General features: G+C 36.5%; 1 protein-coding gene and 1 non-coding gene across 7 annotated transcripts in view; one reads left to right on the top strand and one right to left on the bottom strand.

Annotated features, from left to right (window-relative positions):
- The window catches only part of Lmpt (four and a half LIM domains protein limpet), a 964,594-nt gene that overhangs the window by 173,194 nt on the left and 764,559 nt on the right, over positions 1-26,841 (bottom strand). The window lies entirely within an intron of this gene.
- TRNAS-GCU (transfer RNA serine (anticodon GCU)) lies at positions 11,345-11,416 on the top strand. Its single transcript has one exon. It is a non-coding gene; the product is annotated as a tRNA-Ser (tRNA).

Here is a 26,841-nt window from a genome sequence, read left to right as displayed (position 1 = left end):
CAGGCCGTGATATACGTCTGTCTTTTTTTTCCCCAGTCTATAACTGCGAACTTAAAACAAACGGTAAGGTTATGTAATGATTTATTTTTCATTTTAATATTTTAACAATATTATTTATATAACATATTGCAGTAATAACATCGGCATCTGGAGTCTTGTTGATTTTTTCACGGCTTCCTTAATGTTACGTGTATCAGGAATGCAATAGCTTTCGTAGAGTAATAGACTTTACTTAATTTTTGCAAATATTAAAAAAAAACAATAATTAACAGTGCAATTTAGGTGAAATTGCAGTGGTATGTTTCCAATTTATAATTATTACTATGTTAAACGTCTCTAAAAATAATATGTTAAAAGCCTAAAGCAGTAAAATGAATGTCGCGCTTAAGCGGTAAGAAGAGGGAAATTGTTATGTGTGTTACGTTGGGAATACTGAATGTGGTACTTCACACTTACCGCGTATTGGTTCTGTGCGGAAAACAAGCAAATACGCACGATCTCGCACAAATAATATATCCCTAAAATTCGCTCACAAAATGTTAATAATTGTATATTTATGAATACTTAACGTATTCAGACATTGTGAAGTCGAAATAGATTAATAACGATTAATGCAATAAAGAAATTGAATGTTATTCAGTAATGCCAATTGAAAAAAGCGAAATACAGGTTTGAAAATGTTAATTACAAGTACTGCGCTTTTCTCTTGTTATTATAGATAAGTGCATTTATTGATGCATGATAAATTATACAAACTCATGTACACAAGATCCTCCGTACGAGCCCGTACGGCCATTCGTGCTATAACTATGCACAGTTTGAAACTTCAAAACGAAAATAATACTACTAATAATAAAATAGTAAAACAACAATTATTATTATTACTACCGTTATCATTAATTATCACAATTACAACTAATCTAACTTCAAACCAAATTTCACAAAAATAATAAAAATAAAATAAATGTAAGATATCAAAAGAGAAAAAATCCTTATTGAAACTGCACGAAATAATCCAACTAATAAATATAAAGGTAATACATAAAAAAACATACACACGCAATAAAATACAAATAGAAAAAAAATAACGTTATTTAACATATCGTATGTCGCCAAGTGCCCCCTGCTAGATGTAATGAATGACTCTGGCAGGAATCGTTTCCTCAGAGCTTCTGTGGCTTCACACTCCGATAAAATATGGTGTGATGTCTCTACAACAAAGAGGACATATTCTCGCCCCCTCTTCGTTGACGATCTCTTGTTATTATAACTGAAATACGTTTTCATTATCTACTGAAGTCATAATTTAATTTAAACATTTTATAGTATAATTACAAATAACCTGATTAATACATTAATTAAATGAACAATTGTTATGAAGCAGTGTCATTTTCTTTAGATACGATGGACATGGAATTAGAAGATGAAGATGTAGATGTGGAAGTAGGATTTCGCACTTTATTTAGTACAATGGATTCATGCTCATCGATTTACGTGGAAACAGTTGGCGACACTGACTAAACAAAAGAACGACCATGCGATAAATTGATAGTGATAAATCGAGCTGCAGAAATTATCGCGATGACTGTGATTGGTTGGAATTAAAAATTTCATTACACTTCATTGGCCGAAAATTTAATGACGTCATATAAACGAAATAGTCGTCTGAAATTCCACTTTCAGGTAAGCCAAACCAGGATTAGGCCTATTAATTTATTCTGAATATGTACCGATTTTTAAACTAAATGCGACTTTATATTTCATGAAATTTCCGTACTTTTTTTAAATTGTTCCTCCTAAACTGTCAGTTTCACCTCGTAGCCTACATAAAATAGCTCTAATCAAAATGAATGTGCAATACCAGAGTTATTTCCTTCTTCTGAACAAGCGTTGGTTTATTTATCGTACTTTACGTTGCTTTAATTATACTGTCTCAATTTTCTCCCTGAAGTTGCGAGCAAACAGTGACGAACGCCCAACCACGATTAGGCCTATTAAATTATATTCACCACACACGATTTATTCATTACTCGAATATCAATGTATGTTTATCCCGATTTACTTTAATCATCTATTCCAGGTCCAACGCAAACAGTCACTTATGCCAGACCAAGACTAATAAATGATTTTCAACATACAGTGATTTATCAACTGCACATTTATCTTAATTAACTTTCACTTTATTTTTAACCTGACCCTTTCAGATCCTGTACAAACAGTGCCAAGTGCCAAGACGCGATTATTTATTTTTTTTCGGAATATGCATTGGTTTGTTACTCAGTCAACATTTCCGCATTTGTTGTAACTTAACTAACTTTTTATTCTATTGCCCAGACTGTCAACTTCAGTGCTGTAGAGACAATAAAAAGTGCTCTACTAAGTTGTCAATTTATTCTAAAAATGAACAGTCAAGTCAACATTTGCTGCATGTTTTAATACTGACTTGACCACCTCTGTGGTGTAGGGGTCAGCATGCTGGTCTTTTAAGCAGAGGGCCCGGATTCGATTCCCGTTCGGGTTGAATTTCCTGGTTGAAGTTTTTCAGAGTTATCCCTCAACCGTAAGGCAAATGCCAGGAAATTCGAGCCACAACATCCCTGAATATCACCGGTTTCATTCATCACCGAAATCAAATTCATAACAAATCAGTAATACATTTACAGTCGCCATCTAGTTCACAACAACAGAACCATTAATCAACAACAGTACGCAGGCCTTCGGATTTCACCCAAAAGATTAATTCGTGATAGGCCAGAGATGATAGAGCGAGTATAAATAACAGAAAAAAACTGGCTGAACTATCAATTTCAGAAGGTGTCAAAGCAATGGTAAGTGATAAACTTATCCTAAACATAGCGAAATTAACTAAACACTCGAACATTATTAACGTCACGATTGTGTTGTTGTCTAAACCGTCATTTTTAAGTAATATACAACATTGTTACAGCTATCAAGTCGCATATATACTGCGTGTTCAGTTCAGCGTGTCATGGTTCGCTGTATGCCGTCATGTGGCTAGCCGATGAGCCTAGAGAATTCAATCTTCCTACACTTCCGCAAAGGCGTATTACCTATGTGCCAGAGAAGTTGCCTAGCAAGTACGGCGTCCATTCTGAAGAGTACTTACCGATACGTACGGTAACGACGGTAGTGGCAGGAATGTGAACTGTTTGGAAACACGTACTGAGGTGAGTTTTTTTCTTATTGTCGGGATATGGGAAGAGGGTTAAGACGAGTACTTACGTATTTGTTGACATTAACTTGGACGGTCAACATGGACACGGAGCATTTGATTTGTATTGTGGAATGTTGCCGTACGCAACCGATGATAACAAATACCCTGTGTACGACTTGCCCGCGCAAAACACAGTTCGAAAGAGGTTATGGTAGCACACAGACTTTACAGACCGCCACCTGTTGCCACGACGTTCAAGTTATACCGTACACGTTCTCAAGTTCAGATTGAACGCCTTGATTAATAGGCAACTTCTCTGACATAAAAGCTGAAACTCGCTTCAAATCGCTGACTCACAACAGTGACGTCATGACACACTTTGAAATGAACACCCAGTAGATCTACATATTAATATCAAGCATTAACTGGCCACTAACCACACCAATTATAACTGGATTTTTCGCCATATACGTACATAACCTATATTTTCGTTCGAATCAGCGTGTGCAGACACAAATAGTAACCCGTAATGTTCAATTTTCTGAACATGCACTGATCTATTGCTACACACATCACTGGACATTTTTTGTAATAGAGGGTTATATTACGAAGTCTTAGGAAAGATAAAAGAGGTAGCTTCCCATTCGTTCGCCACATCACTCTTTAAAGATCGCAGCGTGGAGGTGAGGAGAGTGAATTTGACTAGGCATTAAGATATATGGATCTTATGCAGAGACTAAGAGGAAGGCAGAAAATAGGAAAGATTGGAGAATGTTGAGTATTATGAAGTCACATAGTTCAAAATGAATTAAGAAGCTATGGAATTCCGTGCTCCCATTGTTATGATGCAAGAATTCAGCTATGAAATATGCACAGAAGTGTACTAGCCATTTTTGGCTTGTTTATTAGTTTATTAAACGCAATTTCCAAATGATTCATTAAATGGCATACTTACTAGTGTTAAATAATTATAACCACGTGCGGCTTACAGCTGTTTCGGTGGATCCTTCACACCATCATCAGAACCTACTAGATCCCCGGCATCATCTCGACTTCGCTGCCTGTTGTAGGGGTGTGTATGCGTGTTGAAAAGTGGAGTCGAATAGTGGGTGTGTTCTGAAATTGATCTATGTTGAGGATTTGATTAGGGTGTGTTTTGGTGTGTCTGTATATTTCATATTGTTATAGTATACTGAATTTTTGGTTTTTGGGTTGTATGTGTAGGATTTCCATGTCTGTATTTATGTTATTGTATGTATGGTTAGCATTAGTTATGTGTTCGGCATATGTAGATGTATTGTGTCCTCTGGTCCACCGAAACGGCTGTAAGCCGTACGTGGTTACATAATTTAACACTAGTAAGTTTGCCATTTAATCAATAATTTATATTTAAGTGTTAAAAGTAGCGTACGCAAGATTCAGATGGACAATTTAAAAGTTTGAGAGAATCATTTTAAACTTCAAACCAGAATTGCTTTGATGCACAATGTTATTACGAATGTGGTAGTAGCTTCACTATCGGATTAAGAAGAGTTCGACCAAAAGAATACGCCCTAATTTAGTAAGTACCCAATATCACTGAGGGCACATATTACACCCAAAAACGTGGCTCGCTTGAACACCTACTCTGCCAAGCGTGATGACCGGATATGACTTTTTCATGCATGCAATCAGGGTAGAATCTCCCGCAGCATTTACATCTTTATGCAGTGACATGAACCGCTTTGTAACCCACAAGATACGACCTCGTTACTGGGAGATAACAATGTCAGGCAATATAGTGGCATGTCGCCCTTAGGACGGGGAGCAAGACAATGAAATTCCGCAGAAAGGGAAAAGTTGCTGGAGCAGTCCGATAACCGCAAGCCACTTCGTTATGTTTTATAGGGCAGCGCGATCCTAGAGCGAAGGTCGTCGTCAGGTCGTCACGCTCGACTGACTCTGTAACAGATCACAGCGCACCACGGAGACCGTTTGTGTCTCACTGCCACTGGGTTTTGGCGCCTCCAATTACTACAGACACAAAACGCAGGCTTTCTACGTTGAAGACGTGGGTTGCAATCCCGGCGAAATCGACTATGGCCCGGTTTCTTCAACCTTTGTTAAATTATAACAGTGTGTTATTCCATTTTAACTGTAAACTTAACAGTTGAAGCATTTCTTCAACTACTGTTAGTACTAACAGGCTGTTAAAACCTATGTTAATTTAACTGCCCAATTTCATGCAGTTAAATCATTTAACTCTCTGTTAGCATAGAAGTATCCAATATGGCTGGTGCGTTAGATGCTGAACTTATACATCTGCATTATTTAGAAAATAATATCCATGAATACATAAACAGAGCGGATGATTTCTGTGATTTGACAGACCAGAAGTTCATACAAAGGTATAGGCTATTTTCTGCCAAGCCTCACTTTTCGCTTTCAACTTAGATCCGTTTGTTTGTTTATTCTCATTAATTGGTTTATACTGCGAAATAATTTCCAGTAGAAGGTTTCTTTCGAACGAAGAGAAATTAGTCCCAAGATCTCTTTTTGTTCCAGTATTTTCCATTTCATAACAGCAATACCAATACGCCGCTCCACGCTATTGTGATACAGACGAGGAAAGAAGCAGAAATCAAACCTGAGAGAATAGAAAGACTTCTATTCTCTCTGAATCAAACAACGGAAACAAGCGAGAATCACAATTGTCAGAGTTCAGAAAACAGAAGTGAGCCTATACTTGGTTATAAGTTATGGTTAAACTCTAGAATCTCTGGTCCTAACAGAGAGTTAACAAACAGAATGTTAAAATGTGAAATGTAAAGTTGAAGAAACGCAATATTTTAACAGCAATTCATACTTTTAACTTACAGTTAATTAACGCTATGTTAGGTGCATTTTAACAAAGATTGAAGAAAGCGGGCCTATTACTTACGATGGACAAAATTATACGAGTTCTACGTTTTTAAGGGGCATAGGCGGAGTAATAGGGGGATATGGGGGAATATTTAAATATAGATTTTTCTATAGATAGTATTTATGTTTAAAGAGGTTATAAAGGGGTCAAAAAAAATTAAATATATTAAAAATTTTAACATTGCAACATAACATATGATTGAAAATAACCATTACCATATCTACGAATTATGGGAATGTTTATTGTCAATCATTTGTTATGTTGCAATGTTAAAATTTTTAATATATTTAATTTTTTTGATCACTCTCAACTCTTTTTTTATATTAACGTTAGAAAATATTGAATTCAAAAGATCTTTTTTGCTTTTGTTTATTATTAAGTTTCTGTGCTTAAATTGACGAATTAATGTCTTCAGATCATGTGTCTGAACTATAACATTTATTTTAAATTTCCGAATGTATAAGAATTCCTATACCTCATTTAAGGAATGGAATCACTGTAATGTTTCTTTTGTAACAGCCTGTACTCATATGTTAGAAGTCTGCAGGTGTTCAGGCCGCCACTTGGAGAAATATGAATAAAGCGATCCTGGTATAATGTGTAAACTTAAAGACGAGATTAAATAAAATAAGGTTTACATTTCATATATCTTCAGGAAGGTAAGCTTCATATAAAAAAGTTTCTCTTAGCACTGTTACGTAGTTGTATTGATGTATGCATGTGTTTCTGTAAGAGAGAGAAAAAGAGAGAGATTGTTTCAAGTTATGTCCTATTATTTTTTTTATTTTATTAGGTTATTTTACGACGCTTTATCAACAGCTTAGGTTATTTAGCGTCTGAATGAGATGAAGGTGATAATGCCGGTGAAATGAGTCCGGGGTCCAACATCGAAAGTTACCCAGCATTTGCTCATATTGGGTTGAGGGAAACCCCCGGAAAAAACCTCAACCAGGTAACTTGCCCCGACCGGGAATCGAACCCGGGCCACCTGGTTTCGCAGCTAGACGCGCTAACCGTTACTCCACAGGTGTGGGCTGTCCTATTATAATTTGTAGTAGTCCTACAGTTCAAGTCCTATACAACTCGGTCCGAAACATCTCGGATATGAATGTAACTCTGTAAGAAACATGCCCCCGAAAATATCTTTATTAAATGATTATGTTCCGATATACTGTACCACGGTTAAGCTATAACGGGGGGGGGGGAGGAGGTAAATGATGTCCCCTATAACCCCGTTATATGGGGATTCTATGGTTTTGATTTGCCCCCTCCCCCAAAGGAAACGGTTCTCTCTCCGCCTATGTTCTGGGATAAGGTAAAAAAAGGGTGTCATGAAGGTGACACATACTCTCTTATAAATATTGAATACTTGAAGTAAATAAGGATCTAAGTGCCATGTTCACTTTTGAGGAAAATGAATCACAATATATTTACGTTGAAGCTATCAGACATACACGCCCCGTCATTTATGAATGCCTAATAAAACGATAAAGGAACGGGAGTATTGGAAGGTATGGAATTCTATTTTTCTCTTCAATGGCTTACCCAATCACTGATGGCTAGGTTTTCCTAATTCTTCTGCAGGTAAGGTTACCGTTAAGACTTAACACAATTCAAATGAGGCGTATGTATGTATTTAACTGATCGTTCCGATGCCGGAGGTTTCAGTACCTACAAGGAATTCAGTTACACTTAGATGTTAACAGGGGCAGAGGAACAAGTGGTAAGCTCATCGCGTCAAAAGCCACCTAGCCTATGCAACTAAGGTAGACCTATTACTAGGACGTGAGTGAGGAGAAATATGGTCCGGAGGCTCTCATTAAGCTTGGAGGTCTTCAACGTGACGGAAAAATCCGACACAGGACACACGACTTAAAGTCCCTCCCGGAGGACTTGCGCTCCGGATTTTTGCGTCCCCATGAATCCATCAACCCGGGTTTCAATCAGCAACCCTTGAGTTTAGAGAGAGAGCTGGGGACGACATCTGAGGTGGAGACGTAATTTAGTAAATGTACAGGTAACAACTTCCACGTTGATTGTTTTGTATACGCCCACAATTTCCTTTTTTATAACCCGTTTTTGTATTACAGTGAGTTAAGTAAAAATAAGGCGGATTTAGAAAGGGTACAATTATTATTATATGAGAGAAGGCATTTGTCACTGTTGATAGTGATTCGTCCGTCGGATGGAGACGTTAAGCCTGGCGGCACCCTTGGTGCTATTCGAAAGGAGTAGACTACGTGCCGGCACCGGGTTCCCCTTCTCCCTTCCTCATCTTCATCATCATCCTCACCCATTCCCTACACTACACTTACACGAACACTTAACATACACTACCCTAGTACACGACATAACTCTTCACAGATACACATCATGCATAACGTGGCCCGTCGAAGTGGTGTGCAATTTGAAAATAGGTCACAGTCCTGCCATCTATCAGCAGTATACGGAACCCGAATGATGCAAAGTGAAGTTGGGTAGGCATTAGAGACACACACACACTTTACAATATCAAGATATTTTTCTAAAAACTAACAAATATTTCGTACAAATGAAACACTTTACTTGGTCGTTATCATTGTCAGACAATAGTAATATGCGTTACAAGAGCGGTATGTTGAAGGTTTCATGTTCGAGGAAAAGCTTGAAAACGCGAAACGTAGTTGAGCTTTTTCAATTTCCGAGAATTGAAAGAAAACATACCGCTCGTGTATCGTACATTATTTTGTGCGAAGATCCTTTATTACATACCTGAAAGAGGAGTTTATAATTAGTTGCAATGAAATCTCCATCTTGGTTTCTGTTCAATGACGGCAAATTTGGAAAACAAAAATATCTATCTTCAACATTGTTGCTTTAAAATGTTTTCTGTATTTACTATACTCCAGCAGGCCGTGATATACGTCTGTCTTTTTTTTCCCCCCAGTCTATGATGAGTCCGGAATCTTGTTGATTTTTTCACGGCTTCCTTAATGTTACTTGCATCACGAATGCAGTAACTTTAGTGGAGTTGTAGAGTTTACTTAATTTTTTGCAAATATTTAAATACAATAATTAACAGTGCAATTTAGGTGAAATTGCAGTGGTAAGTTTCCAATTTATAATTATTACTATATTGAACGTCTCTAAAAATAATATGTTAAAAGCCTAAAGCAGTAAAATCAATATGTCACTTAAGCGGTAAGAAGAGGGAAATTGTTATGTGTGTTAGGTTGGGAATACTGAATGTGGAATTTTAGACTTTCCGCGGATTGGTTTTGTGCGGAAACAAGCACGATCTCGCACACAAATATTGAAATTCCCATGAATGATGAAATAAATATCTAGACGTCTTTGGATAAGTCATTGAAAGTACAATAACTCACAAGGTCTCCGCCCCTGCGAATGAACTAGTGTGAATATCACATTAAGGAACGGACAGCTGGCAAGTCCTTTCCCCTCAAGTCAAGGAGGTGGGGGTGCTCAGAGCTCAAATGCCACTAACACGTATACGAGTTACGGTTGAACTTGGCTGCTCTAACAAATTCCATTCACATAGCACTCTGCCTGCTAACAATTAAAGCGTGACTAAATCAATTTCCCATATTAAACAAATTAGGAATAGCAGAAAAAACCGAACGCAGATAAGTTATCAAATACACGCAAACTGCTAGTTGCGAAATGAAATTTATAACTTTGACCTATATAAGCGACCTGTCAAGTTAATGGTCCCTGGTTACTGCAGAGTATCTTGACGTGACTAGATAGTGACGCCTATAAACCGGCAGTGGGTTGGGTATTACTTTTAATTAACAGGGCGATGACCGTCCCAGCGGCGCGCATTCCCAGACCTAACTACCGTGTTGCGCGCTGCACTTGTGGTCGTAGATATGAACACGTGTAAAACTAACCGGGACTCCCACATCCAGTAGGCCTACTGCAGCCACAAGCTTAGAGGCGTATTTATCAGGAGAAGCTCAAGAAGAATTACTCAAAGGAAAGGAAATGAAATGAAAGAGAGATATGAGGAAAGAAATGGGGAAGACAAAGAGAAGAATAAGACACACATATAACAAATATACCAAAGGCAATAAAATGAAAAACAGAAAAGAATAAACAGAAGTGAGAGATGATAAATACAGAGTGATTTATATAGAACTGACACATTTCTTTCATTAATTGTTTCAAAACGAATTGTGCTAGCAAAATCCTGCCATATTGTCCATCACATGGTTCACAGATGAAGCATGGTTCCATTTATCCGGTTATGTGACGACTGAATAATTTCCAGGTACCTGTGGCCACCGAGATCTCCGGATTTGACAACGCCGGACAACATTTGCTATAGAGGTAAATAATCTCCCAAAATTCCTCTACATTTTAGGTATAATAAGTTGTCGCTAGCACAATTCGTTTTGAAACAATTAATGACAGAAATGTGTCACTTCTATATAAATCACTCTGTATAATAAGGTAAAAATTAACAAGAATAAGAAAAGCAAAGGTACGAAGGAAATAAAGACGAATAACATTAGCAGGCTGGCGGGGATAGAACCACTGTTTCGAGGTGTTAGTGTTGCGGTAAAATACAAATTTTTCATCACATGTGACAATATTCGTGATAAATAAACCGCGGGAGTGCGGGCACTTTACCGTCAAGTTAAGTATGACTGGAGCGTTCCTTGGCGAGTGTAATGAACTCTCAGGTAAGCAACTCACTGTGCGTGCTTCAGAAGTACAGTCTTGAGTATATGAATTGCATACCTACAATAATCATACATTTCGTACTTATCTAATTGATGCGATGTCGACGGAATTTTTGCAGTCCGTGCGCTAGACAGGTTAAATGCACCATGTTGGAATACCGCTCTTTAAGTTGTTTTGCTGCCTTAATAATATATGGAGCTGCATCAGTGACAAAAAGAAGTACATTATTATATTTAATCCTTTCCGACCATAAAAGGCGCACAGCCTTATAAAAAAACTTGGACAATAGATGCATGAATAATTTCGAGGGAAAAATTGTTCCGGAGCCGGGTATCGAACCCGGGACCTTTGGTTTAACGTACCAACGCTCTACCACTGAGCTACCCGGGAACTCTAACCGACACCGATCCAATTTCTCCCTCTATATCCACAGACCTCAAAGTGGGCTGACAACCGTCAAGCAACCAACTTCGAGTGCACACTAACTCCGTGTGACTTAAATTGTGGTTGCTTGACGGTTGTCAGCCCACTTTGAGGTCTGTGGATATAGAGGGAGAAATTGGATCGGTGTCGGTTAGAGTTCCCGGGTAGCTCAGTGGTAGAGCGTTGGTACGCTAAACCAAAGGTCCCGGGTTCGATACCCGGCTCCGGAACAATTTTTCCCTCGAAATTATTCGAATCAACTTTACAGAGAGTTATACCTGAAATCTTGATTTGCACAATAGATGCATGGTTTACCTTTTCCAGTTTCTCTGAAATTAGCACAAATTTCTTCCCTACACAGTTCTCGGAAAGTATACCGCCCACCACATTTGCCACACATCTACCACTGACGTCTGTAGACTCATCAACTGAAACCATATATTTTCTGATCGTTCACGCTTTCTCGAATTTTGGCAATCGTATTCTGGTACGAAATTGGTAAATATTCTTTACGTATTGTTGCTTCTAAAATATATTGATTTGTGTATTTTACCAGAAATGATCTAATGTGGCGATAGTCCAAAGTTCTTAATGGAATGTTTGTGTGTACCAGGTTACATAAAACTATATTGAATTGTGACCCACTATTTGAACTCGATTGGTTTTTGTTTGAATTGCGTTCAACATTTTCCTTGTGCGTTTTACTATTACAGTTCTTTCAAAATAATACTTCTTAGTTCGTAATAATCTGAAATTGTTTAGTATTGCACTTCGTGAACGAGTTGTATTAGGCATTGTAATATGTGTCATTTCACACACGCAACTCTTCAGTATGACAGCTAAACACACTCTGAATGTTTCGGGTTCGATGCACGGAACAGTACGGCGAAAGCCGAGAGAGACTTACGTCATACTCTATACCCGTCTGCATAGACAACTGCAATCGCCGTATTAGGGCCCGCACTCCCGCGGTCTAGTGATAAATCTACCATCCATGGGATTAGCGATAAGATGACGACAGATATCCACTCTGTGCTGAGCCTGTTCTGGTGTCAATTTATGACGTACAGATCTACAACTTCTGTATTATTTTCTAAGCGACTTAATGTGGCGATGTATAGTATCTTTTGAAACACCAAATTCTTCTGACAACATACGAGTACCTACTTCTTTTTTTGTGGATTTCCTTTCAAAACTCTACGTGTATTCTCAATATTCCATACCTTAGGTATTCCACGAAATAGTAAAACTTTAATGAACTATCGTTGTACTACACGATCACTAACGATACCTTCACCCTCGACTTCACATATTCTTCAAGCCGCGCTTTAGAAGGACTCTAATCTCAAACTTTATCACCATTTTATATTTTTGTATTATTATTAATTCCCGATTTATCACGAAAATTGTCTGTAGCTGCATTTATATTGACAACAGTCCATGACTGTTTGGCCAAACACCTGCATAGAATTGGAATATATCAGTCCCCTAACTGCCCATTGTGCAACTCAAACCAAGAAATGGATTCGGAACACCTCAAAATCTGTGCTTCAGTGGCTGGCCATGATAATACCTTTGAAAAATATTGGAGTTCAAGAGGTCAAATGACTTTATTGTCAAACACCTGGCATTAGAAAACAACAACATATTTTTGTATTAACAACTGACTGTCACAAGCTCACAATATGCAATAATAACCATAGCGTTCTGTAAATGAACTGCCCAACTAAAAGAAAATCATTAAAATTTTACAAAACAATTAAAAAGACTGCTTCCGTGGTCTGTTGGTCAGCATGCTCCAGATCAGGAGGTCCCGGGTTCGATTCCCGGGAATTTTTCTTGAAGAAGAATTCCCTGGGTGTCTAGAGTATGGAAATTTGTATGAATGCGAGTGTGCTGGGTTAATATTAATTAACTAATCATCACAGATATAAAAATATATCAGGACTGTCGCTGGGCAGTAACCTGAACACACGTTTCAGCGTCACATTGTTGACAAGTATCTCCATCTGTTAGCACAACCATAAAGCATCTAATAGATGCTATAGAGTTACCAACAACGAAAAAAAAAAAAAAAGAAACATTACTAATGAGACGATCTAACAATTCTCGTTGCCACGGAATCGATAGAAATCGCATTACACCAGTATCACGTTAAATGACCCCTGGAAAGGTATACATTTGATACTGTAAAAGAGCTATACAATTTTTTAGGACCAACTCTAATCAATCTGAATACAAGCCCCCGTGCACCTAGGTATGTAAGATAGGGTAGGCCACGCCCAATGTTAATGCGATAACGCTCTCATTTGCCTCACTCCGCCATCAATAGGTCAAGGCTGGGTCAACACAGAAGCGAGAGCCCAAACAAAAGAGAAGAGCAAATGTGTCTGGCGAAAAGGAAAACGCCCTCTTTTCTTGAGCAAAGGTTTCACCTGTACTCAGGAATACATCATGTTGATTTATTTAAGCGCAGGTGTTTCGTGTCTGAGAGCAGCCTTTATAACAACGATTCGTTCAGAAAATTTCCGTTCTATGCAGTTTCAGAAAGCTAGATCTTCCTGGCGGGGTATGAACTGTACTAACAAGGGAATTATTAATGAGCTCGCGTCCAAACGTCTCTTCACACTGCACCCAATGTTAAGCCTCCACACTATTTGACCTAATATACGAATCCCGATAATTGCGTGTAACGTTTATGCTGTTCGTGATTGTTATTGTGAGCATGGTTGAGATTGTAAGGATGTTTGGAATTTGAAATAAAAGTTCGATATTTCTTTTAATTTCTGTCTTTATACTCCCCGCATTTAAATTTAACAAGGCGGAGCCTTCTCGTTAACTACTTCATAATCGCTTCCTCATTCCATGAGGCCTAGTCTCCAGACAACAATGCAATTGACAGTCGAAACGATTCACACACCAATATGATGCGAATGAGTTATTTTAAATTGTAGTGAATAATATATAATACGGAATTGTATTCATTTTGAAATTAACACCACAGTGAAGTATTTCAGATTTTGACTATGTTAAATTAACTATTTATTTCCTTATTTATACTCCCATTTTTATACGAATAATAATGAATTCATTAAGATATAACATTCGTTTTCCCTTTCAGTTTTATCACGAAGGCAGTGGAACAAGTGGACAGCTTCAAATACTTGGGGTGTAAGCCTACTATAAGCAGTAACATGAGCTGCTGCTAGGAAGTCAAAAGGAGGATAGCAATAGCAAAAGGAGGCTTTTAATAGAAAAAGGAGCATCTTTTGCGAATCTATGGAAAAATTAGTAAAGTGCTTCTTGTGGAGTGTGGCATGGACATTACGATTAAGTGAAGAGAAAGGAATAAAAATGTAGATAATGGAGTAAAATGGACAGCCAGAATGAGAAATGAAGCTGTGCTAGGAAGAGTGGGAGAAGGAATAATGATGAAACTGATTAGAAACAGAAAAAAATGTCTGGGCTACTGGCTAAGAAGAAACTGCCTACTGAAGGATGCACTGGAAGGAATGGTGAACGGGGAAAAAGTTCAGGACAGAAGGAGATAACGGATGATAGACAACATTAAGATATAAATGCATCGTGTGTGGAGATTGAGGGAGGCGGAAAATAGGAAAGTGCCCTTGGACATAAAACTACGAACCAGGAGATTAACCGTGAAAGGAATGTGCTTACTATTGCGTCATCTATTGGAGCGAAGTAGATGGATAGGCTAATATTACAGTTATAACGTCAGTTTAAAAGACATGCGCTCTCCTGCATATGCTATTTCCTGTATGGAGGAATTAAAAGACCAGGAAATTAACCGTGATCTAATTTTGTAACTAGGGTAATATAAATATGTGTATATCAGTGTTACCGTTAGTGTTTTGAGAGATAGCCAATGGAGATGCGTCTACTGACGTGTGTGACCTTATGACATCTTATGACATCAACATTCATTCACAGCATCACCCCGCTGCGTCTCATTCCCCTGAGACTTTCTCGTGGTTGGAGTACGTGTACATACTTTCAAAGATAGGTTTCGAGCTCATATTGCGGAAGGTAATTTGTGGTCGTGTCTTTCGTCTTATGTTTTTCAGTTATTAGCAAAGCCCGGATTTTATGTAACTTACTGTGAAAGTGAGAAACACGTACATAAATATGTATGTAGCCAAAATGTAGTATTTTTATTTAGTACCTACTTATGGCTACCTAAAATACAAAATAAGTAGGCCCTACATACAAGGTTGTTTCCGATCTCTGATAACGAATTTGAATGACGTCATGTGCGTCAGAAATCACACCGACAGCGGCGAAAGGTGACAGACGAGTAGTGAGTGATCTCATAATCAGAGTGCACGGTGTATCACAGAAGCAATGCCCAAGAAAATCGAGCCTTCTTGGGAAGAGTACATAACAATCCTTTCCAATGCCAAGTACAGTTACGTGAAAATCATAGGAGTGGAAAAAGCAAGCAAATCCACCCCCGTCACAAGTCGCCGCACCCCACGAGATGATACAAATTAATTCCATTCGAGCTTTACCAATCTTATGAAGTACACAGAATATGCCTTTCTTGGAAATAACGAAACCTCGTTTATTGCAGGCTTCTTTTATTTTCACTTAACTGTACTTCGCATTGAAAAGGGTCGTAATGTATGCCTCCCAAAAGGGCTCGAATATCTTGGAAATTTCTGCTGTGAGTCGCCGTGCACTCTGACTATGAGATCACTCACTACTGGTCTGTCACCTCGCGCCACATTTCAGCTGTCGTGTGACTCCTGACACATATGATGTCATTCAAATTCGTTATCAGAGATCGGAAACAACTATGTATTATTTACGTAAGGCACACCCTTTTGAGCAAGCTCATGTTCGGAGAGCGGTCCTATAAATAACTATTTTGTACTAAGGGAATAAAGATTCAATAAAAATACAAAACCAATACAATATTGCAAAACAGGGATAATTACGAAGATAAAAACAGTGAATCGAGTTAAGAACAGAATATAAGTTGGAATGAATAAATAGTACATTGAAATTAAGAAAAAGGAAAAAAGGAAAAGGGAACTAAATAATTTGCTTAATTTTAATTACATTAAATTTAATTACATTTAATTTAAATTGGAAAGATATATTAGATAAATATGTACTTACTAAATTTAAAAAAATACGTAGACCTATCTTAAAAATCTAAGCTTTATTCAATTAATTTATTTTACACTGACTCTGAAGTAAGAAAGTAGAGCTTAAAGCACTTAATTTTGTGAAACGTATTGTTTGTAACATTTACCTCACTGGAATATCGCATTATCCTATCTGTCTTTATATTAGTGGCAAATCCATTGATATGCAAGACTATGGAGACAAAAATCTATGCCGACAAAAATGGAGCAAAAACAAAATAAAATGAATAGGACAAGAATGAACAATTCACTTCCATGCACATTTTATTATACCAATAAAGTTGCCTATTGATTCTTTGGATGCATTTGAGTACAATGGAACCCACCGGTTTTATTGGGATTTCTTCTTTACAAAAACATTATTCACCGTTACTCTCTGAAGGATATACATATTTTGAACATGGTAAAGGATGTCCATTCTTTAACTGTCACGATCTGAATCCAATCTGGCGCAAAAATAATATAGGCCCTATGTTTGATTGGTGCGGAATAAACAGTTCTCAAACGCATAATATAACTGAGGAAATCGAAGTTGAAATGATAAAAAAATAAATTCGCGTTAAAAAATGGGCAATACAAGTTATGACTTCAAATAAATATGTAAAATAATTTGTGGAACATCAACATCCAAATCTTCCTCAATGATAATTGCATCTATTGACTGATTGTTGAATGCTATCAACTCCCCTGTCCAAGATCAAAATTGTTCATATTGCTTTTTATATCTTAATTCTGATTTGCTAGAGATAAGTTTCTCAATTACAACATTGAACTTATCTAAAATAATTTGTGGAATATCAATTTCAACATATAAATCTCCCTCTATGATTATTGCATCTATTGACTGATTGTTGAATGCTACCAACTCCCCTGTCCAAGATCAAAATGGTTTATATAGCTTTTTATATCTTAATTCTGATTTGCTAGAGATAAGTTTCTCAATTACAACATTGAATTTATCTAAAATAATTTCTGGAATATCAATTTCAACATCTAAATCTCCCTCTATGATTATTGCATCTATTGACTGATTGTTCAATGCTACCAACTCCCCTGTCCAAGATCAAAATTGTTCATATTGCTTTTTATATCTTAATTCTGATTTGCTAGAGATAAGTTTCTCAATTACAACATTGAATTTATCTGAAATAATTTCTGGAATATCAATTTCAACATCTAAATCTCCCTCTATGATTATTTCATCTACTGACTTTATTGTTGAATGGTACCGATTCTTTCACTTAATATCATTTAAATAAAAATAAGGAAATGCAATATGGTATGAAATAAAATACTGTACGTTACAAGGGCGAAAGTGTTTTACGTATTCGTTTAGAAATTCCGGTCCGTCTCCCATCAAGACTCATACGTAAAACCTCACTATCAGATCATGTAACGTAAATAACTATTGATTCTTAGATAACTTTTTATGGGGCTTAAGGGAGAGGATGGTATTTTTTTGGTGGGGGAAAAAAATCGGATGTTGAGTCGTCATTTTAAAACTTCCTGTGTTATGGATTTTCAAATCACTCACCTTCTTTTATTGTTGTTTCCGGCAAATTAAATTTAAAAAAAATGTTTTTCTTTAAAATACCCCTTGCATAACATTTTGTGGGTATTTGTGCCCTTATCGGATGTTGAGAAGTCATTTTTAAACTTCCTGCACTATGGATTTTTAAATCACAAGCCCGGTTTTAACGGTTTCCAGTAACTTCATTTTTTTTGCTACATTGCCAGAAAAAAATGGATATAATTTCTGAACTATTAAAGATACATGCATGAAATTTAGAACACACATTCTTTAGACTATTAGGAAACTTTTCTCTGCAACAGAATTTTGTTAATTGATTTCATTTTAAAAATACGTCCGTTTGTTTGCAGGAAAGGAAATCAGAAAATTGTAATTAAATTTTAATTGTTTATTTTACAAACGTAGGGACTAATATCAAAATTCTGTTAAAGACAGTTTGTAGAACATGCTTTCGCAAATACATTGCAAAAACTGTTTGAATCTATCTTTAAAAACGGTTTAGATATATCGGTTTTAGTACAATCCTGCATTGGGTACATTTTTTTCAAATTTGAGCCCCCAAATAATTTTTTTTCCAGAATATTTTTATTTGGTTGAGTTGCCACAGCTATGAGCTCTCTACATACAAAAAATTAATATTTTACACCAAATTGGAAAAAAGTTAAAAAAAATACCATCCTCTCCCCTTAAACCAACGAGCACAGAATACATAGAGGAGACACTAGCATCTTAATACCATTGGACGGAGTGAAGCCGGTTTGATGGACCTGACGCCATCTTGTTGCTACCAAAACATTGCAAAATAGCTATTACGTTACAGAAGATCTTATGATAATAGGAATTCCATATGTCCCTAATTTCCTGGAGGAGTCACACTTTCTTGTTTTTTTCCTAATACAGAATCGCTAGGCACGTATTTTTTTTTTAGCAAAAATTGGAAAACTGTCATCGATAAATCACATATATACAGGTTATTTAAATTGACATCTCTTCAAATTAGGTACTCTGGAAGGTTAAAAAATAATAATGTTAAAAAAGACAGATAACAGTTTGACCTTATTTTGCTACTAGTCCAATAAAAATGCTAACCTATAATAATTACTTTTATAGGTTGATCTATTTGTTTCGATTTAATAATGCAACTTGTTTCTTAACGCATATTATAATTCTCTTCCTTTTGCTAGTATTTCGTATAGATGTCCCGATTTTGTTTAGAGAGAAATGGAATATCCTTATCGATATAAAATTTGGTACGCTCTTAGTTTATAGTATATAATTAGATTATAACGGCGAACAAAAATTAAGCTTTATTACCAAGTGGGTCAAGTTAGATCACGATTGGAGAGAGTGATCTAAGACCCACGAGTTAATGAAGCTACTTTTGTGCGAGTTGTATACAATAAATTGTTCGTTATTTGCCGAAAATTAGAAAATAAATCTATAAATTAAATTAGCCATATTAAGGGAATCCGGATAGGTCCTAACTTACCAATATTAAAAGCGCGTACATATAATTTTCTTTTTCTGAGACTGTTAGAATTACAATCTACGTTATTTCATTATAACAAAGCATGCTCGAAACTGAAAAATCATACAACGCATATTGTTGTCTCTATATACGTACACATTCGGGAAAAATGATTTCAATAATAAAAGTTATAGCAAAACTGTGACTTAGTAGTGGCACGCATGACGTTCCGAATGTTCTCTCTGACTTCCAATTCCTTAAAATAATAAACTGGGTGACTGGTAGGGCCTACGCATAAAGAAGATTTAAGATCTCCTGAATTAAGCTGAACTTCAGTTAAACCATTTACTGGGGCAAACTGAAGTTGTATGTTTATTTTTGGAAGTGATTACAGTCAAAACAAGACGCTAAAAATGGCATAACCTATAAGTTAATGCATAAATTTAAGAATGAGACTAGGATAGCATTTTCAAATTACTGTTTAATACTAGCTACTGAAAAAATTAAAAATTATTTCAAAGAACGCTCAGGGATAGAAATAAACGAACCATTCTCTCAGAGATGCAATATATTGTAACATTATTATTTTAACAAATCTCTACTTACAGAATCTTCGAGTGCACTTCACAGATAAAGAAGATTATAGGATTTGCGACAAAAGATGACTGCGTTTCAAGATAACACATTGTTGCATCAGGGATACCAACGTACGTTTCGTGTCAAAAATGACAAATGATATCAGAGTCTGCGTCAGCGAAACAGATGAAAATCGACCTGCGTATTACGTGCATCTTTCGTGAATATAGAAAAGGTTGCGTGATAAAGGTCGCTCTGTCCTATTTCACAAGAAGAGAGCTTTGTTTGGGAATGTCACACCTTCCCGTTGCCCTAGAATCGCAAATCAGAACAATGAGTTAACATTTAAACACCTAGAAAATGTTGCTGACCTCGTTGTGAGTTTGTTGTCTCTTTTGTGGTCTAGTGGTCACCGCCTTTGCCGTGCTCCGAAATTCGCGAGATGAACCCTGGTCGAAGATAATTAAGTTTAAGACAATTAAATTCTTAGCAAGACTTCTTTCGAAAGGAAAACAGAGTCGAGAACTCTGTATTACATACGGCTATATTGTACAGGGTGTTCCGTTTGGGTATCGATAAAATAAAAACACCGTAAAACATTTACTATTGAACTTTATTTGTTCAAACTTCGTGCATACAACACTGAAAGATGGGAGATTCCTCAGAGCTCAACATAACCCCCATTGCGCACCCTGAAAACTCATAACGGTGATGCAATTCAGCCCATGTCCGTTGTAACATAAGAGGGGTGATTTGTTGAAAAGCTTGAGTAATTTTTACTCTCAGATCATCGATGTTCCTGTGAATAGACAATGTCATTAACAAAACCCTACACGAAGAAGTCAGGAGGGGTTAGATCTTGGGAGTTTGGGGACCAAGCCAAGATATATCTGCTTCTCGTAGGCTACTGGATTTCGCCTGCGACCTCCTGCATGTTTTTTTTTTTTTAAACACAGAAGCTGTTTCTACAAATGTTCGATACCGAAACATTACGGAATCGTATTTAGGTACATTACGCACACCATACTCACGTCGAAATTCCCTTTGAACTCTTTTAACACTCTGAAATTTAGCACACCAAAGAACACAATCCCGCGGTTGATTTTAATCATCTATGATTTTCATTTGTCCTTTCAGATTATGCATTGTTGATTGTCATCTTTTAACCATAATATAACCAGCAAGAAATTTTTCCTGCTATCATAAGAGTTTATAGTTATATTACCGGTTCTTCTGTATGGTTGTGAAACTTGGACTCTCACTCTGAGAGAGGAACATAGGTTAAGGGTGTTTGAGAATAAGGTACTTAGGAAAATATTTGGGGCTAAGCGGGATGAAGTTACAGGAGAATGGAGAAAGTTACACAACACAGAACTGCACGCATTGTATTCTTCACGTGACATAATTAGGAACATTAAATCCAGACGTTTGAGATGGGCAGGGCATGTAGCACGTATGGGCGAATCCAGAAATGCATATAGAGTGTTAGTTGGGAGACCGGAGGGAAAAAGACCTTTAGGGAGGCCGAGACGTACATGGGAGGATAATATTAAAATGGATTTGAGGGAGGTGGGGTATGATGATAGAGACTGGATTAATATTGCACAGGATAGGGACCGCTGGCGGGCTTATGTGAGGGCGGCAATGAACCTTCGGGTTCCTTAAAAGCCATTTGTAAGTAAGTAAGTAAGTAAGTAAGTAAGTAAGTAAGTAAGCATCATAAGAGTTTATAATAATAAATTAATATTATCCATATCCAAACGGATCAGATTGTACTTGTTGTGGAAGGAAAGTAATTGAAATTATCGCTTATTTTAGCATTATGACCGCATCAGACAGGAGTTGTATTCCGAAGTCTATCGAAACCGGCTGTCCTACAATTTTTTAACAGTGCTCATTGGCGAAATTTTGAGGACCATGTAGTAGAAAATATCCAACTGAATCGAGAAAGTGGCGAGGCATTGTGTTTTGTTCACAGGTGAGACGAGCAATGCGTTTTTGCATACTGGCAAATATGCTATAGAGCACTCCATGTTAAGAAAAAAGCATTGGTTTTATGGGTCTTGCCTAATACATTGTACAGCACAAGCTATGTGGTAAGTATGCCTAGGCGTTTCTATGGAAACTGATCATTTGATGGAACAGCCCCATATGCTCAATGCTTTTATCTTAAAGTGAAATCCTCTATAGTCATAATTAAGGAGCGGATTCCTATGTAATTAAATATTTTTCTTGCGTGTGATAAAACACAATTAACAAAGTTAAAAATTCCGAATGTCAAGTTTCAAGTTTAAAACCCGAATTTTATTTCACATAAAAACACATATTTTCACAAAAAAATTATGTAAATACATATTTTCAGGAAATCTATTATAAACACATAAATCTTGGAGTTTCTTTACTTAAATAATTTTTTTACAAGAACTTTTAAATATTTTAAAACTAAATCAATTACATCACTCAGAAATACGTTATCTTTTTAAGAATTCTTGGTTGCTTCGTGTTTCTATGGGCTGTGTGGTGTATCCATGATCCATTTTCGTAATAGTATCTATCGCCTCAAGTTCTGAGGACTGCTAGGTAGCATATCAGTGTTATTATATGAGAATAAATTAACATGGACAAGAAGGAGAGATTTTGCAACACATAATTAGGAATGTTTATTGTTGCTGAAGATGATTTCATTCCGCGCTTTGTTTGTGAAACACAACGGATAAGAGCTCGGGTATAAACATTATTTAATTTAAACAAATCTCTCGCCTCTCGCTCATGCCTATGAAGTGAGGAAATACATCTTGTTGTGATTCCCCGTTATCGGACCATAAGCATAAGCTGCGTAGTGTAGACGTGGTGGTGTTGCTATAAGAAGCTTTTCTCCGAAAGTGGCAGTCAGTAGCTAGAAACATTTTTTTACGTTAAGACGTGTGTATATTAGCCTCTTAAGATGCCTAAAATCAAATCGAGTTTAAGATCGCGTCTACAGCAATATGTAGATGAATTTAAAAACATTTTTGCTACCGACGGAAAAGTGTTATTTTGCCAACCATGTGGTAAATCAGTAAGTGCAGATGAGAGCTCTCAGGTAACCCAACATTTCTCTGGAAACAAGCACATTGCCGCTGCTTCACGTGTGCATTCACGGCAAAACAGTGTATAAAAAAAAGTGTAAAGTTGCTCAAGTATTGGAGGGTGTGCCTGTAGGTGAAATTGACGGTGTATGTGTTTGTGACATTCCTTTCTTTAAATATGCACGTCTGACGTCCTGTGATGTGGAAAGATCGTTTTCACAGTATAAGTCGTTGTTCAGAGATAATCGGCATGCATTTGTGATGGAGAATTTGGAAATGACCTTTGTTGTTCACTGCAATTCTCGGACAACTAACTAGCAACTGATACTCAAGTGTGGTTGCTGAGTACCTAGTAACATTTTTTTTCAAGCTAAGTAAGGTATTTTTGTCATATTAAAAAAAAATATATATATTTTGTAGCAAATATTTTCGTACTTTTAGCACATAAAAATAAATATATTTAAATTTTTTAGCACATAAAAATCCGCTCCCTAGTCATAATGCACATCTTCTCAGCGTGAATAGGTGTCGTTCTACAACGGTTGACACGAATGTAAATACGAAACACAGATACGTTCCACCAGTCTTAAATGAAATAATGTTACCCTATATCAATGAAAACGCATTCTTAATGCAGGAGGCATTTTACAATATTTTAGCATTTAATTCAAATTTTAACCAGGGTAAATAAAAACTTCAAATAATAATGATGTACTGTATTATAATAACTCCTATTATAAGAACCCATTTTGTCCACCGCTGTGGAGTAACGGTTAGCATATCTGACCGTGAAACGAATGGGCCCGGGTTAAAACCCTGGTTGAGACAAGTTACCTAATCGAGGTTTTTATGGGGTTTTCCCTCAACCCATTAAGAAGAAATGCTGGGTAATTTTCGGCGCTGGACCCTCGACTCATTTTGCCTGCATTATCATCTTCATCTTTCGCTAGATAAACACAGTAGTTAACAAAGCGTCGTGAAATAACCAATTAAAAATAAATTAAAGAATCCACTTGCGACAAAAAATAACAGTCATGCATGATCGAAATTTCGGAAATAATTAAATAGTCTCAAAATTTAAGATAAAGTACTTAATAAAACTGTTCAATTTCTTGCCTAAAGATTAAGGACGACTATATTGTTCAAAACATCGAAACGAACTGATATGAAACAACTCCTAAAATGGCTACGATAAATTCCTTAATACAAGGAAAAAACATGAGAAGTAAAGACATAGTAGCATATTATAAAACAAGTTTATAATGTTACATTTTATGGCACGAGTCAATGTTTAGGGAACCAGCGAAGCGAGTTTCCCAATTTTTACGACTGCAATAACTGTATAACATAAACGCGTTTCATACGTTACATTTTGTACACCAGCATTATAAAACAATTAATAAAGAAATAACATCAGATTTGAGCTAAACTGGAGAATTCCCACGGTATCTTTGAACCGTGCCGTTACGTTTAGCACCAAATTTAAGTAAATACACAATCTCGCCAACATAAGAACACGACGTTGGTGTGTGGCGTCGTTAGAGGGAGAAATTTGTTTCTTTTCTCTATCTGCCTCCTTCGTTCTGAACATTACTGAGAGATAGCACCACTGTTAGCTACAAGGTATATTTGCGCAAATATATTGAAGTAGATTACGTGACTTAGATGAGAGTCTCGAGACAAAGCAGTTTTGCTATATTTCTTTTTTTATTAAATGTTAAGCACAGGAACGCCATTTCGTAATTTTATTTAAGAAACAAGCCAAACAAATTATCTTTGCATCAAAAACGGATGCTCCCTGGACCAAATTATCGTATTTTATAATTGTTTGAATGCAACAGAAGCCAGAAGTCTTGCACTTGACTAATGCAGTGAATTATTTAAGAATATAGTCTCGAATTTTACTACCACCATTTCGATTGTGTTTTGTTTGGCACGGCTCGGTACGGCCCGGTGACCAGTGGCCAGCAAGTAACGTCGACTATCGACATTGCTCTGCCGTGGGTATTATTCAGTTGTTCCCAGATTTGTAATAATGGGTAGTTCGATATCATGATCTATGAAGAAACGGGTTGCTATGACAACAGTGATATATTAAATAATATTGCACGGCAAATAGTTTCATAATGTTAACTTTATACACTCCTAGCATTAAAACACGCTTGTCATGACGCTATAAATCGTGAACGATTGGTCTAATTCTGGAAACGTTGTCAGAAAGGTTACCTAGCAACTAGTATTCTATGACGTTATCACCGCCTTCACAACACAATTTTATACAACGTACCTATAAGAAAAAGCTTCAAAAGAGCAACAAAATAACATTGTCTTAAAAGCGGTTACTTAGCAACCATGGAATATATTACGTCATATCCAGGACTCATGTCTCTACTACGTCATAACATTACATTTTGTAAATCTATAACAGTAATTTTTACATATTTTAATGCTAAAATAGCATAAAACCTTATATGTAACACGAGAATAATCTTAATTTCACTCGTGTCATAATTGCCAAGATTATACACTAGTTAAATAAATACTATCATGGCACAAGTTATGACGTCATAATAGAAGTCATGGTAACATTTTACGGCTCTGGTACAATAATGTGGCATATTATGCACGATTTTTACTAACGATAAATACTGTTTATAGTGCTGGAGTAAAAAAAATGCATATACATGAAAACAAGTGAATAAATACGTAACCATATCCACTAAAACAAAATTTCTCCGGTGGGCGGGTAAAAGCGCTTAAGTCATTATTTTATAAAATTTTGATTTTACATTCCTTCATTAAATCCATTTCCTAAAACCAGTGACGTCAAAAATAAAGGAAATAATGAAATAGCCGAAACATGTCACAGTAGTTGTTTAAATTTAAAAAAATTCCTCCTGTAAAATTTTCATAGTGACTTAAGCCCATTCGTCCACCCCCCAGAGAATTAAAACACTAAATGCACACTCAGAAATAATAAAAACGTAATATGTACCTTTCCTCATTAGTAATGGGTATGTGCTGGTTTTAATAAATAATAATTGACAATACAAAATATGCTTTTGAAAATTCAAAGAAGATAAAAATTGTCTTTTTACACTCAGGAAACAATTGCATATATATGTAATATTATTTTAGTTTTTATATTTATTTCAAAACTATAGCTTAAAATATTAGTTTACATTTTAATTCAGTGTCCAATAATTGCATTCGTTACTTTCAAAAGCCCATTCAGTTCAGATAGGCTAGTATATTTCTTATTACAGGGTGTCCGACAAGACCCGCATCATAGGGTAAATTATAACATGTGCTCGACATGAGGGCCTCCAAGTTCATAACATGTCTGGTAGTGAAACTTCATGCTATTGAAAATGCGGTGTAACATACCAGCGGTGGTTTCACGACACTTTTTCTTGATCCGTGTTCGTTTATGCTGCAGATTAGGAATCTTCACATCGTACATCTTTTCCTTCAGATAACTCCACAAGGCAAAGTCAAGGGGGTTTAAGTCTGGTGACCTTGAAGACCACTCTCTGGGTCCTCTGCGTTCTATGCACCGATTATGTAAGTTCTCGTTGAGACAATTCCACACACTACAAATTTTATGATATCGCCTATGATGTGGGATTTGTCGGACATCTTGTATAACAAATGTATATGGAAAAGAGAGCCATCATTGGTCTCGTATAGTATTTTTTATGAACAATGAAGCTAGTGACCTATCCAACATGCAGACGAAGTAATGAACCGAAGCGGGTGGCAACCTGCCTGTCTTGCGTCCCTATTTTAAACTCCTTTGTTTTGATTGTCTTAATTAATGACGACGAATTCCAAGAATTTG

Source organism: Periplaneta americana, chromosome 8 (assembly GCF_040183065.1).
Source record: "Periplaneta americana isolate PAMFEO1 chromosome 8, P.americana_PAMFEO1_priV1, whole genome shotgun sequence".
NCBI classification, from domain to species: domain Eukaryota; kingdom Metazoa; phylum Arthropoda; class Insecta; order Blattodea; family Blattidae; genus Periplaneta; species Periplaneta americana.
The sequence above is the reverse complement of the archived record's forward strand: the minus strand, read 5'-3'. Positions and strand labels throughout refer to the sequence as shown.